This window comes from Diceros bicornis, chromosome 10, assembly GCF_020826845.1.
Source record: "Diceros bicornis minor isolate mBicDic1 chromosome 10, mDicBic1.mat.cur, whole genome shotgun sequence".
In the NCBI taxonomy this organism is placed as follows: Eukaryota; Metazoa; Chordata; class Mammalia; order Perissodactyla; family Rhinocerotidae; genus Diceros; species Diceros bicornis.
This window is the reverse complement of record NC_080749.1, coordinates 31,561,234-31,574,549: the sequence shown is the minus strand read 5'-3', so window position 1 is coordinate 31,574,549 and position 13,316 is coordinate 31,561,234.

Below are 13,316 nucleotides of genomic sequence, written 5' to 3'. Positions count from 1 at the left end.
GGAAGAGAGACCAAGTGGAACAAAGTTAAGCCAACCCAACTGAGACCTTCTGGACTAGCTAGCTCTTAGCCAAATTGCCACTGATCACAGACACATGAACAAGCTCGGCTCAGATAAGCCAGTTTAGAAGCATCCAGCTACCTCACAGACTCCTCAGCAAACTGAATACTGTTGGATGCCCTTGAGATTTGTGTTTGCTTACTATGCAACATTTTTGTGGCAAAGATAAATGATATAGTTGGTAAACATTGACTTATGTTGACACTTTCAATCATAATAACAAAGACCCTCTAGTTATGAAACTGTCACTTAAAAGTATACATAGATAAACAACATGCTACATTCCAAAAAAAGTGTCCACTTTGCATTCCACCATCAGATAGTACACTACGCTGGGTGTATAGCAGCTCTTGGGACCTGCCGACACACGAACTTACAGATAGCGTTTCACAACCTAACCTGTTCGTGAGTAGAGGAGCAGTGGGTTGTCCTTCTTAAGTTAGCCAAGATTTTCTTTTTTCATAGTTGAAATGGAAACCCAAATTAATTTATAAATTAGCTAATATGTTTTCCCTGCCGACATGTTTACCTCTGTCCAGTTTTTTTTTTTTTTAACACTTGTTATCTTTTCCTCTTTAAGGTATATTTTATCTACCTACATCTGGAATGATGATAAAATTTTGCTCTAAGGAACCATCCTTTGTAAAGGATTATCTTATAAATCTGACAAACCATAAAGTTCCCTCTAGTGCAAAGCCAGACAAACAAGTCACCTGAATGTATTTTCTAGAGGAGAGTGTAGGCTTACCGAACAGTCTGGAAGACGAGTGACGAAACTAGTCAAACAGGGATGGACAGTGGTTTAGACGGACAATGAAGAAGCCAAGAGAGTGCAGAAGAGTAACTCAAATCCAGTAGACACACAAAGGATATGAGTTCATAGTGACGAAGTGGATTCTCTTTATTTTTCTCACTAATTTATTGCAGAGAACCTTAGCGATCATAACTTGATGATTTTATCTTTTACAAAAAAAGGATGCAAAATCTCAGCTCTTAGAACAGTACCTGACATGTGGTAAATGTTTGTTAAATAAAAAATTAAGAACTAGAAGCTGAGAACGTCCAGTTTCTAGTCAGGCATGTAAGAAGATGGAAGTAGCCACGCTGTGCTAAAAAGTAAAAAGCCGAACAAATGGAAAAATCAACAACTCTTTTTAGATTTATCAGAGAAGGGAGGTCACAGGGAAAACCACTGCTCCACCAAATTGCAAAGAGAGACAGGTAAATACAGAGAAACACAATTTACCCAAACAGAAACCCACCAGCATACAAACTCTGCGGGACCCAGTGCCACGGTAGGAAAACCTGAACTGCAATTGATGAATTACTGGAGGCTCAGAGTAGACAAGTCTGAGAGCTAAAAACTCCAGGGAGACTCAGTCATTGGGGGCTCTCACACTTTTGTAAATATTACCTCCAGAAGCTCAATCACGTTCTCATAGTCAATATTGGAGAAAAATTCCCTCTTCCTTCCTGTACGGGTGAAGGGAAAGGAATCATTTTGGAATACTCCAGAGTACTCTGTTATTCTTTTTTTTAATTGAAGTGTGGTTGACATACAATATTATGTTAGTTGCAGGTATACAATAGAGTAATTTGACATTTATATACATTACGAAGTGATCACCAGGATAAGTCTAGCAACCACCTGTCACCGTACGAAGTTATTACAATGTTATTGACTATATTCCCCATGCTGTGTATTACGTCCACATGACTTATTTATTTTAAAGCTGAAGTTTGTATCTCTAATCTCCTTCACCTATTTCACCTAACCACCACCCCCCGCCCCCAGCAACCACCTGTTTGTTCTCTGTACCTATGCATCTGTTTCTGTTTTTTGTCTGTTCATTTGTTTTGTCTTTCAGTTTGCACATATAGGTGAAATCATATGATACTTGTCATTTTCTGTCTGACTTATTTCACTTAGCTTAATACCCTCTGGGTCCATCCATGTTGTCACAAATGGCAAGATTTTATTCTTTTTTATGGTTGAGTAATATTCCATTGTGTGTGTGTGTGTGTGTGTGTGTGTGTGTGTGTGTGTGTATACACCACATCTTTATCCATTCATCTATTGATGGACACTTAGGTTGCTTCCACATCTTGGCTATTGTAAATAATGCTGCAATGAACATAGGGGTGCATGTATCTTTTTGAATTATTGTTTTTGTTTTCTTCAGGTAAATACCCAGAAGTGGAATTGCTGGATCCTATGGTAGTTCTATTTTTAATTTTTTGAAAAACCTCCATACTGTTCTCCATAGTGGCTGCACCAATCTATATTCCCACCAACAGTGCATGAGGGTTCCCTTTTCCCCACATCCTTGCCAACACTTATTTGTTGTCTTTTTGATGAAAGCCATTCCTACAGGCGTGATGTGATATCTCATTGTGATTTTGATCTGCATTTCCCTGATGATTAATGATGTTGAGCATCTTTTCATGTGTTTATTGGCCATCTGTATGTCTTCTTTGGAAAATGTCTATTCCAGTCCTCCACCCTTCTTTAATCAGATTGTTTGTTTTTTTTTTGATATTGAGTTGTATGAGTTCTTTATATATTTTGGATATTAACCCCTTATCAGATATACTATTTGCAAATATCTTCTCACATTCAGTAGGTTGCCTTTTTGTTTTGTTGATGGTTTCCTTTGATGTGCAAAAGCTTTTTAGTTGGATGTAGTCCAATTTGTTTATTTTTGCTTTTTTTTCCCCTTGCCTGAGGAGACAAATTCAAAAAAATATTGTTCAGACTGATGTCAAAGAGTTTACTGCATATGTTTTCTTCTAGGAGTTTTATGGTTTCAGGTCTTACATTTCAGTCTTTAACACATTTTGAGTTTATTTTTGTATATTGTGTAAGAAAGTGGTCCAGTTTCATTATTTTGACTGTAGCTGCCCAGTTTTCCCAAAACCATTTATTGAAGAGACTGTCTTTTCCCAATTGTATTTTCTTGCCTCCTTTGTCATAGATTAGTTGACCATATGAGCATGGATTTATTTCTGGGCTGTCTATTCTATTCTGTTGATCATATGTGTCTGTTTTTGTGCAAGTACCATACTGTTTTGATTACTGTAGCTTTGTAGTATAGTTTGAAATCAGGGAGCGTGATATCTCCAGCTTTGTTCTTCTTTCTCAAGATTGCTTAGGCTATTCAGGATCTTTTATGGTTCCATACAAATTTTAGTATTATTTGTTCTAGTTCCGTGAAAAATGTCATTTGGTATTTTGATAGGGTTTGCATTGAGTCTGTAGATTGCTTTAAGCAGGTATGGACATTTGAACAATATTAATTCTTCTAATCCGTGAGCATGCTACATCTTTCTATTTATTTGTATCATCTTCAATTTTTTCATCAGTGTCTTATAGTTTTCAGAGTACAGGTTTTTCACCTCCTTGGTTAAATTTATTCCTAGGTATTTTATCTTTTTGATGCAATTATAAATAGGATTATTTTCTTAATTTCTCTTTCTGATAGATGATTATTAGTGTATAGAAACACAACATATTTCTTTATATTAACTTTGTATGCTGCAACTTCACTGAATTCACTTATTAGTTCTAATAGTTTTTTTATGGAGTCTTTAGGGTTTCTATATATAGTACTTTGTCATCTGCAAACAGTGACAGTTTTACTTTTTCTTTTCCAATTTGTATGCCTTTTATTTCTTTTTCTTGTCTGATTGTTGTGGCTAGAACTTCCAATATGTTGAATAAAAGTGGTGAGAGTGGGCTTTCTTGTCTTGTTCCTGATCTTAGAGGAAACACTTTCAGCTTTTCACCATGGAGTATGATGTTAGCTGTGGGTTGTTTTTTTTTTTTTGTGAGGAAGATCAGCCCTGAGCTAAAATCCATGCTAATCCTCCTCTTTTTGCTGAGGAAGACCAGCTCTGATCTAATATCCATTGCCAATCCTCCTCCTTTTTTCCCCAAAGCCCCCAGTAGATAGTTGTACGTCATAGTTGCACATCCTTCTAGTTGCTGTATGTGGGACACGGCCTCAGCATGGCTGAAGAAGCGGTGCGTTGGTGTGCGCCTGGGATCCGAACCCGGGCCGCCAGTAGCAGAGCGCATGCACTTAACCGCTAAGCCATGGGGCTGACCTGCTATGGGTTTTTCATATACGGCTTTTATTATGTTGAGGTATAGTCCCTCTGTACACACTTTGTTGAGAGTTTTTATCATAGATGGGTGTTGAATTTCATCAAAAGCTTTTTCTGCATCTATTGAGACGATCATGTGAGTTTTATTCTTTGTTTTGTTAATGTGGTATATCATGTTGATTGGTTTGTGAATATTGAACCATCCTTGCATCCCTGGGATAAATCCCACTTGATCACAGTGTATCATCCTTTTAATGTATTGTTGAATTTGGTTTGCTAATGTTTTGTTGAGAATTTTTGCATCTATGTTCATCAGGGATATTGGCCTATAATTTTCTTTTTTTTGTATTGTCTTTGTCTGGTTCTGATATCAGGGTAATGCTGACCTTATAGAATGAGTTTGGAAGCATTTCCTTCCTCCTCAATTTTTTGGAATAGTTTGAGAGAGAGAGATATTAACACTTCTTTAAATGTTTTGTAGAATTCACCTGTGAAGCCATCTGGTCCTGGACTTTTGTTTGTTAGGAGTTTTTTGATTACTGATTCAAATTCATTACTAGTAATCAGCCTGTTCAGATTTTCTATTTCTTCCTGGTTTGGTCTTGGAAGATAGTATGCTTCTAGGAGTTTACCAATTTCTTCGAGTTATCCAATTTGTTGGTGTATAATTGTTAGTAGTAATCTCTTATGATCCTTTGTATTCCTGTGGTGTCAGTTGTAACTTCTCCTCTTTTATTTCTGATTTTATTTGGCCCTCTCACTTTTTTTCTTGATGAGTCTAGCTAAAAGCTTATCAATTTTATTTATCTTACCAAAGTACCATCTCTTAGTTTCCTTGATCTTTTCTATTGTTTTTTTAGTCTCTATTTTATTTATTTCCACTTTGATTTGTATTATTTCCTTTCTTTAACTAACTTTGGGGTTTGTTTGTTCTTCTTTTCCTAATTCCTTTAGGCGTAAGTTTAAATTGTTTATTTGAGATTTTTCTTGTTTCATGAAGTAGGCCTGTAGCACTATAAATTTCCCTCTTAGAACTACTTTTGCTGCATCCCATAGGTTTTGGAACATTATGTTTCCATTTTCATTTGTCTCAAGGTATTATTTGATTTCCTCAATGACCCATTGGTCATTTAGTAGCATATTGTTTAGATTTCATGTGTTTGTGTTTTTTCCAATTTTTTTCTTGTAGTTGATTTCTAGACTCATATTGTTGTGATTGGAAAAGATGCTTGATATGATTTCAATCTTCTTGAATTTATTGAGATTTGTTTTGTGGCCTAACATGTGATATATCCTGGAGACTGTTCCATGTGCACTTGAAAAGAATATATATTCTGCTTTTTTTGGATAGAATGTTCTGTATATATCTATTAAGTCCATCTGGTCTAATGTGTCATTTAAGGCCAATATTTCCTTACTGATCTTCTTTCTGGATGATTTATCCGTTGATATAAGTGGGACATTGAAGTCCCTACTATTATTGTATTACTGTCAATTTCTCTCTTTAAATATTTGCTTTATGTATGTAGGTGCTGCTACATTGTTATATCCTCTCATTGGATTGATCCCTTTATCGTTATGTACTGCCCTTCTTTGTCTCTTGTTATAGTCTTTGTTCTAAAGTCTATTTTGTCTGACATATGTATTGATACCCCAGCTTTGTTTTTATTTCCATTTGCATGGAATAACTTTTTTTATTCCCCCACTTTCAGTCTGTGTGTCTTTAGATCTGAAGTGAGTTTCTTGTAGGCAGCATATATATGAGTCTTGTTTTTTATCCATTCAAGCCACTCTATGTCTTTTGATTGAATCATTTAGTCCATTAACATCTAAAGAAATTATTGATAAGTATGTACTTATTGCCATTTTGTTGTTTTCTGGTTGTTTTTGTAGTCTTTTGTTTCTTTCTTCTTCTTTTACTTTCTTCCCTTGTGATTTAGTGACTTTCTTTAGTGTTATGTTTGTATTCCTTTCTCTTATGTTTTGTGTAGCTATCATTGGTATTTTTGTTTGTGGTTACCAGGAGGTTCTTATATAATGATCTATGTATGTAGCCATTTATTTTAAGTTGATGGTCACTTAAGTTTAAGTATGTACTAAAAGCTCTACATTTTTACTACCCCTTTATATTTCATGTTTTTGATGTCACTTTTACACCTTTTTTATTTTGTGTAGCCCTTAACAACTTATTTTAGACATAGATGATTTTACTACTTTTGTCTATTAACCATCATACTAGCTATATAGGTGGTTGACTTTACTATACGTTTGCCTTACCAGTGAGAATTTTTCTTTAATAATTTTTGTATTTCTAGTTACGACCTTTTCTTTTCCATTTAAAGAAGTCCCTTTAACATTTCTTGTAAGATTGGTTTAGTGGTGATGAACTCCTTTAGTATTTGCTTGTCTGGGAAACTCTTTAGCTTTCCTTCAATTCTGAGTGATAACCTTGCCAGATAGAGTATTCTTAGTTGTAAGTTTTTTTTTCTTTCAGCACTTTGAATATGCATGCCACTCCCTTACGGCTTGTAATGTTTCTGCTGAAAAGTCAACTGATAGCCTTATCAGGGCTCCCTTGTACATAACTAATTGTTTTTCTCTTGCTGCTTTTGAGATTCTCTCTTTAACTTTTGACATTGTAATTACAATGTGTCTTGGTGTGGCTCTCTTTGGGTTCATCTTGTTTAGGACTCTGTGCTTCCTGAACTTGGATTTCTGTTTCCTTTGCAGGTTAGGAAAGTTTTCGGCCATTATTTCTTCAAATAGATTTTCTGTCCCTCTCTCTCTTTTCTCCTTGTAGGGCCCCTATCATGTGAATATTAGTATGTTTAGTGTTGTCCTAGAGGTCCCTTAAACTATCCTTGTTTCTTTTGATTCTTTTTTCTTTTTGCTGTTTTGATTGAGTGATTTCCACTACCCTGTCTTCTGTATTGCTGATCTGTTCTTCTGCATCATCTAATCTGTTGTTGATTTCCTCTAGTGTATTTTTTATTTCAGTTATTGTATTCTTCAGCTCTGACTGGTTCCTTTTTATGTTTTCTATCTCCTTGTTGAAGTTCTCACTATGTTCCTCCATTCTTCTCCCGATGCTCTTGGTGAGCATCTTTATAACCATTATTTTGAACTCTATGTCTTATAGATGACTTATGTCCATTTTCTTTAGTTCTTTTCTGAGATTTTTGTCTTGTTCTTTCATTTGTAACATATCCCTTTGTCTCTTCATTTTGCCTAACTCTTTGTGTTTGTTTCTATGTATTAGGTAGATCAGCTATAGCTCCTGGTCTTGAAGGAGCGGCCTTACATAGAAAGTATTCTGTGGGGCTCAGTAGCATGGTACCCCCTGGTTCCCAGAGCAGGTATTCCAGGTTTTCCCCTGTGTGAGCTGCGTGTGCCAGAGCCAGGGTGTCCCCTGTGTAGCTGGGCCACGATTCCTGTGGAAATGCTTGTGTCCAGGGCAGGGAGCCACTTTGCAGGAGCTCCTATGTTGGCTGAGACTTCCCACTGGGTGTGGCAGCATGGGGGGCAGTTTTGGAGGGTCTCCAATGCCAGCCAAGGCTACTTGCTGACTGTCGGCAGAGGGCCACTTTGGAGAAGCACCACCAGAGCAGGTCCACAGGGTAATGCCACAACAGGGCAAGATGTGCTAGTAAGGAAGATGGGAAGAGTCAGAAATGGCACTTGCCAGCTACGTAGAAAATGAGCTAAAAAAATGACACCTGCTTGCACTTCAGTCCCCAGAGAAAGTGATGTCCCTTCAGCACACACACTAAAATTAGTCAATACATTATGGAGGCTTGTCTTCCTGGTAGAGGTACCTTGGACTGGGGAGCCCAATATGGGGTTCAGATCCCTCATTTCTCAAGGAGGACCCTCATGGCTGTGATATCCCTCCCACCTGTAGTTCACTGTGCTGGGGGTGTGGAGCCTGACCAAATCACATCTCTACCCATCCTACCCATCTTGATGTGGCTTTTTCCTTATATCCTTAGTTGTGAAAAATCTGTTCTGCTAGCCTTCAGGTTGTTCTCAGAGATAGTTGCTCTATATGTTTTGGTGTTGTTTTGGTGTGTCTGTGGGAGGGGCAAGCCCAGGATCTTCCTACCCCACCTTCTTGATCCTGAGTTTCTCTATCTGTTCTTCTTAACAAGGTCTGTCCCCTAGAGAAACTAGTTAACCAGAGCCCAATGTGCTGGAGTTTTATCAGAGCCTAACTGACCTGAGGAAGGAAAATACCCAAATCCAGCCCACTCTAGCCATCCTGTCCCATCTTGGGGGTGGGGGAGGAATGAGAAGCACATGTGAAGTTCACAGTCTAGAGATAGAGAGTCACCAAAAGACTGAGGCCTACTCATAGAACTACAGAATGCTTTCCCTCCCCGCACACATCACCACCACATTAGTAAAGGCCTATTTACAGCAGTTCCTTTTACCCGGGGCATCATGTGTGGCTATCAAAAAAAAATTACAAGGCAAACCAAAAGGCAAAAAACAGCTTGAAGAGACAGAGAAAGCATCAGAACCAGACTCAGATATGCCAGGGATGTTGGAATTATCAGACTGAGATTTTTTTAAAGGACGCTAGAGGGCTGGCCCCATGGCTTAGTGGTTAAGTGCGTGCGCTCTGCTGCTGGCGGCCTGGGTTCAGATCCTGGGCGCTCACCGACGCACCGCTTCTCTGGCCATCCTGAGGCCGCATCCCACATACAGCAACTAGAAGGATGTGCAACTATGACATACAACTATCTACTGGGGCTTTGGAGGGAAAAAATAAAAAAATAAAAATCTTTAAAAAAAAAAAAAAAGGATGCTAGAATTATGAGAAACCCCTTAACATCAATCTGCAATCATTAGTAATACAAAGTGTGGTCTCTGTTCCTATGCATATTGCGGTTCAGTTGGGAAAACGGAACCCACTGGCCCAGCTGACATAAGGAACTTTACAAATAACTCAGCAACATAGGCACATAAATACTGAGACAATCAAATCCATGAGACTCCACAATAAAGGATTTATCAGGGAGGTATGGGGTGGTATCAGGAAGCAGTTCCTAGAAAAGCTAAGTTCTCCTGTGGATTGGGGGGATGCTTAAGAAAGGGAATGTCAAAGATTGAAAAAGTTGTTGTCAATTTTTTTATTACAGAAGTAACTAAAATCTCTAGAATTACCCATAGAATGCTAAAAAAAAATTTACACTCCATCTCCTAGCCTCAGGAAGGAGTTTATGCAGCTTTCAAAGGTAAATAATTTAGACCCAGAGGAAAGCTTACATTGAGAAGATATGCTCTGATATTTGAGATGCTTCTGGGAACATCAGTTTCTGAGACAGAAGAATACTAAGAAGTCAACTGTGAGAAAGTGAAAATTAACTTACAGGCAACAGTGGAATTGTCAACTACTTTGCCTCTTTTCATTTTTTTTTTTCTTGTCTTCCTGAAAAAGATGAATTTGGTACACAGTAATTAGCTGTTCTGCTTTGCTTCCTCTTTGCAACCTGATGGGCCCTACCTTATGAAACAATTGGTGTTCTGTACTGTAGACATTTCTTGACAAATGGTGAAAGCGTGTGCTCAACCAGATGGATGAAAACACCACTCGTCAGGACAGGACGCCATATTATAGGGCAAGATTGCTGTGGGTGTGCAGGTCCTCCAGCTAAGGTGTTGAGGAAGCTTATTCTTCCTTTTTCAAATCTTTTGGGAAGGTGGATACAGCAGTTCAAGAAAAGAGATGCCACAATTCTGACAAGTTAATTAAGCTTTCACTTCTGAGTATTATATGTATAGCAAAGAAGAAAAACCTTAATTTTCTTTGTACTGTCTGACAAAAAAGAAACACAAGATAAATGCAGGCAGATTCTTTCCAAGTTGTCCTTATTACTGATTCCTAGTCTGCAGAACAGAGGTTTTAGAAGCCTAAATCAGAACAAATGAAAAGTCTCAGTATCTTTTACCTTTCTGTAATTTACATATGTATGTACATATATCAGTAGATATAAGGATGTTATTTACCAAAATGTGAAAGCTGAAGAACCCACACTTGGGTTTCTCTCTGTGTGTGCTTCCTCCACTCACTGGATTTCACCAGTGTGGAAAATGAAACATCCAGTGTGGGAGGCAGAGTTTTGACCCCCTGGTCTTCATCCCCATGTTACATGGCAAAAGGAAGTTTGCAAATGTAATTAAGTTTACTAAACAGCTGACTTTAAGGTGATTAGCATGGATTATCCAGGCAGGCTGAACATAATCACATGAGCTCTTAAGAGCAGAAGAGTACAGCACAGAGATTCAGCATAAGATGGATTCAATGTAACTGTTAGCTTCAAGATGAAGGGGGCCATGTGTCAAGGAAATGGGAATCTCAGTCCTACAACTGCAAGGAACTGAATTCTGTAAACAAACAATGAGCTTGGAAGAAGATTCTGAGATTCAAATGAAAACCACAACCCTGGCTGATGCTTTGATTTTATGCTGATGAGATCTTTAACAGAGAATCCAGCTGTGCTGTGCCAGAATTCTAACCTACAGAGACTATGAGCTAATAAATGGGTGTTTTAAGCTGCTAAGTTTGTGGTGATTTAAGGCAGTGATGAAAAGCTAATACATGCATATTTTAACCAATTTGTTGTCTTACATTATGATCACCTTATAATTTGTTAGCCATTTTTTGGATATTATATACTACTTTTTTTGTAAACACATCTGAGTATATGTGTGGTATATATACATATGCATATATAGGCAAATAAGTTTCTAAAGAAGTTTGTTCCCCTCGAAATTTCTCTTCAGGTAGGCCTTCAATTCAGTTCTGAGCTATTTCTGAATTAAACCAATTCAGGTGAATCAAGGAGCTAACTAAATGTAAGGCCTCATGACATAGGGTTCTGGCTAGATACGTGGGGTCAAGGACCAGGATCTAGGAAGGAAGCGCTATAATGGGCATTCCTGGTTTGCTCCCTGACACTGTCTCTCCTCCTTCCTGGCACCCAGTCTGTGTTTTGCTTAACAACCTTCTCTCCCCTCCATGCAGACACGCTTGCCCTCACTGTTAGTCACGTCATCTGAGTAGGACTGAGCCCAGCCCTACTTCCAGAGGTGAACCCTGATTGCATCAGGCCAATCAGAGCACCTCACTTTGCTAACCAGGATAAATGGTTTAGGAATGGGTACATAACTCAGACCTAAGTCAATCAGCTCATCACATGACATTGCCCTGGTCCAAGGCTATTGGACTGTGTTCTAAGTTGGTCCAATCAGAGTGAACCTAGAGGATTTTGCAGAGAATGCTAGATCATAGACTCCTCCCTTCCTTGACAGACACAAACAAGGAAGCACCCAGCCTCCGTAGTTGCTGGCAGCCATCTTGGGACCGTGAAGTCAGAAGCTACTTGAGATCAGAGCGGACATCAAAGATGTGGAGTGGAGACAACAGAAATACAGAAATAGCCTCCTGAGCACTGTTTGGCCCCTGAATGAAATCTATTCTGCCCCTAGACTTAGTTAGATAAGCCAATACATTTTCTTTTTTAGTTCTTTTTTTCTTTATTTATAAAGCCTGTCTTGGTTGGGTTTTCTGTTTCTTGCAATTAAATATCCCTAAATTGCAGAAGGTGAAGGGAAAGATAAGAGAAAAGACAAACCTCGTACTTCACAAGTTTCCCAGGGCTAGCTAGGCCTACACTTAGCTTTTACCACCCTTCTTTTCCCAAGTATGAGTCCAAGTCCCCTGAGTGCAGCTTTCCTGAGTAAACAATGCTGTGGGATAGTGAGCATCTCACATGTTTCTTTTGCTCATTCTTTTTAGTACTTGCCTTCTTCCTTTGATCATGATTTTTGTTTTTAAGTAACATACCTTTTTCTTTACGCTGTGATTCTCATGTGATTATTCAGAGAAAGTTGATGAGAGATGAAAGTGAATCATTATAGGGAATAACCTGTTGGACAGACTTCTCCTTTGGGGGCTGCATTTCTATTTGTTGTCTTTTACGTTCTAAGACATTCAGTTCTTCCTTTGTCCTTGCATTTGTCCTGCATCCATCCTTCCGTCTGATAAATTTCTTCCTCTCACATTCTGAGCAGATTTTGCAAAAACGGTGAGTGAAAAAATCTCAAGTATATTAGTGCTAGCTGAAAATAACAACAAAAGATAATCTTGGTCTCCTGTTGCACATCCACCTGACAATTTGCCCTGAAGTAATCCAGTGAGGTGAATTGAGAAATCTGTGTCACTCATACACATATTTGAACAGAATTGCCAAAGCTTGTCTAGGCAAGTTTTCTCACTAGGTAAAATCTATTTATGACAGAACCTTGTTCATTTATTGCCAATGTTACTGCATGAGAGTATGTATATTTACATGTACGAACCGTACACACTCCACACTGAAAATCCTTAATCATAGAATAAATCCATTTCTTTTAGATTTCTTTCAGATAACCTGTAAGGAATAAAACGTATTTTAACTTTGTATTAAGAGGAAATTATAAAATAAAAATGAATAAGTTTAGTAGTAAACCCATCCATATATGCTATAATTTTCTACTTCAAGACCCTTCTCTAAGTTTTAATGGCTTCCTAAAATTCCTTTAATGTGGATAGAAAATTTTATTTTACAATAATTGGTTAAAGTCTTAATGTACAAGTACAGATTTCTTCACATTAAGGTTTAATGGCAGTTAAAACTTCCTTTCCTATGAAGAAGTTTTAATAATGGATGTGATGGTGAAGAGGCACAGAAAAAAGAATAAAAGTATAGAAAAGGGAGTCTTTAAGAAGTTGAAGACAAATTTCAGTTTTCAGTCAAGTAAAAAAAAATTATTTTTTATGCTTTAGCCTATGAGATCAAATTGATCTGTGACTATTTTTTTCCAACTGAAATCATTTGTCAAGGACCTGAGAAGATAGCTGAATCAGTTTCCCCTGTTGTGTGGTAATTGTTCTATGCTCTCCTAGGTATTGCCTAATGGAAGATTAGAACTGATGGAAGGAAAGTAGACTTCCTTAGAACCTGTTTACATTTTGGGGATTGAAAACCATTCTTTATATTATTAACTTTTAACACTATCATTTTAACGTCTTCTACTTCCTCCTCAAGCCAGTATGCTCAAAAATCATGTTAATAATAAAAAGAGAATATTTTAGACTCCTACTA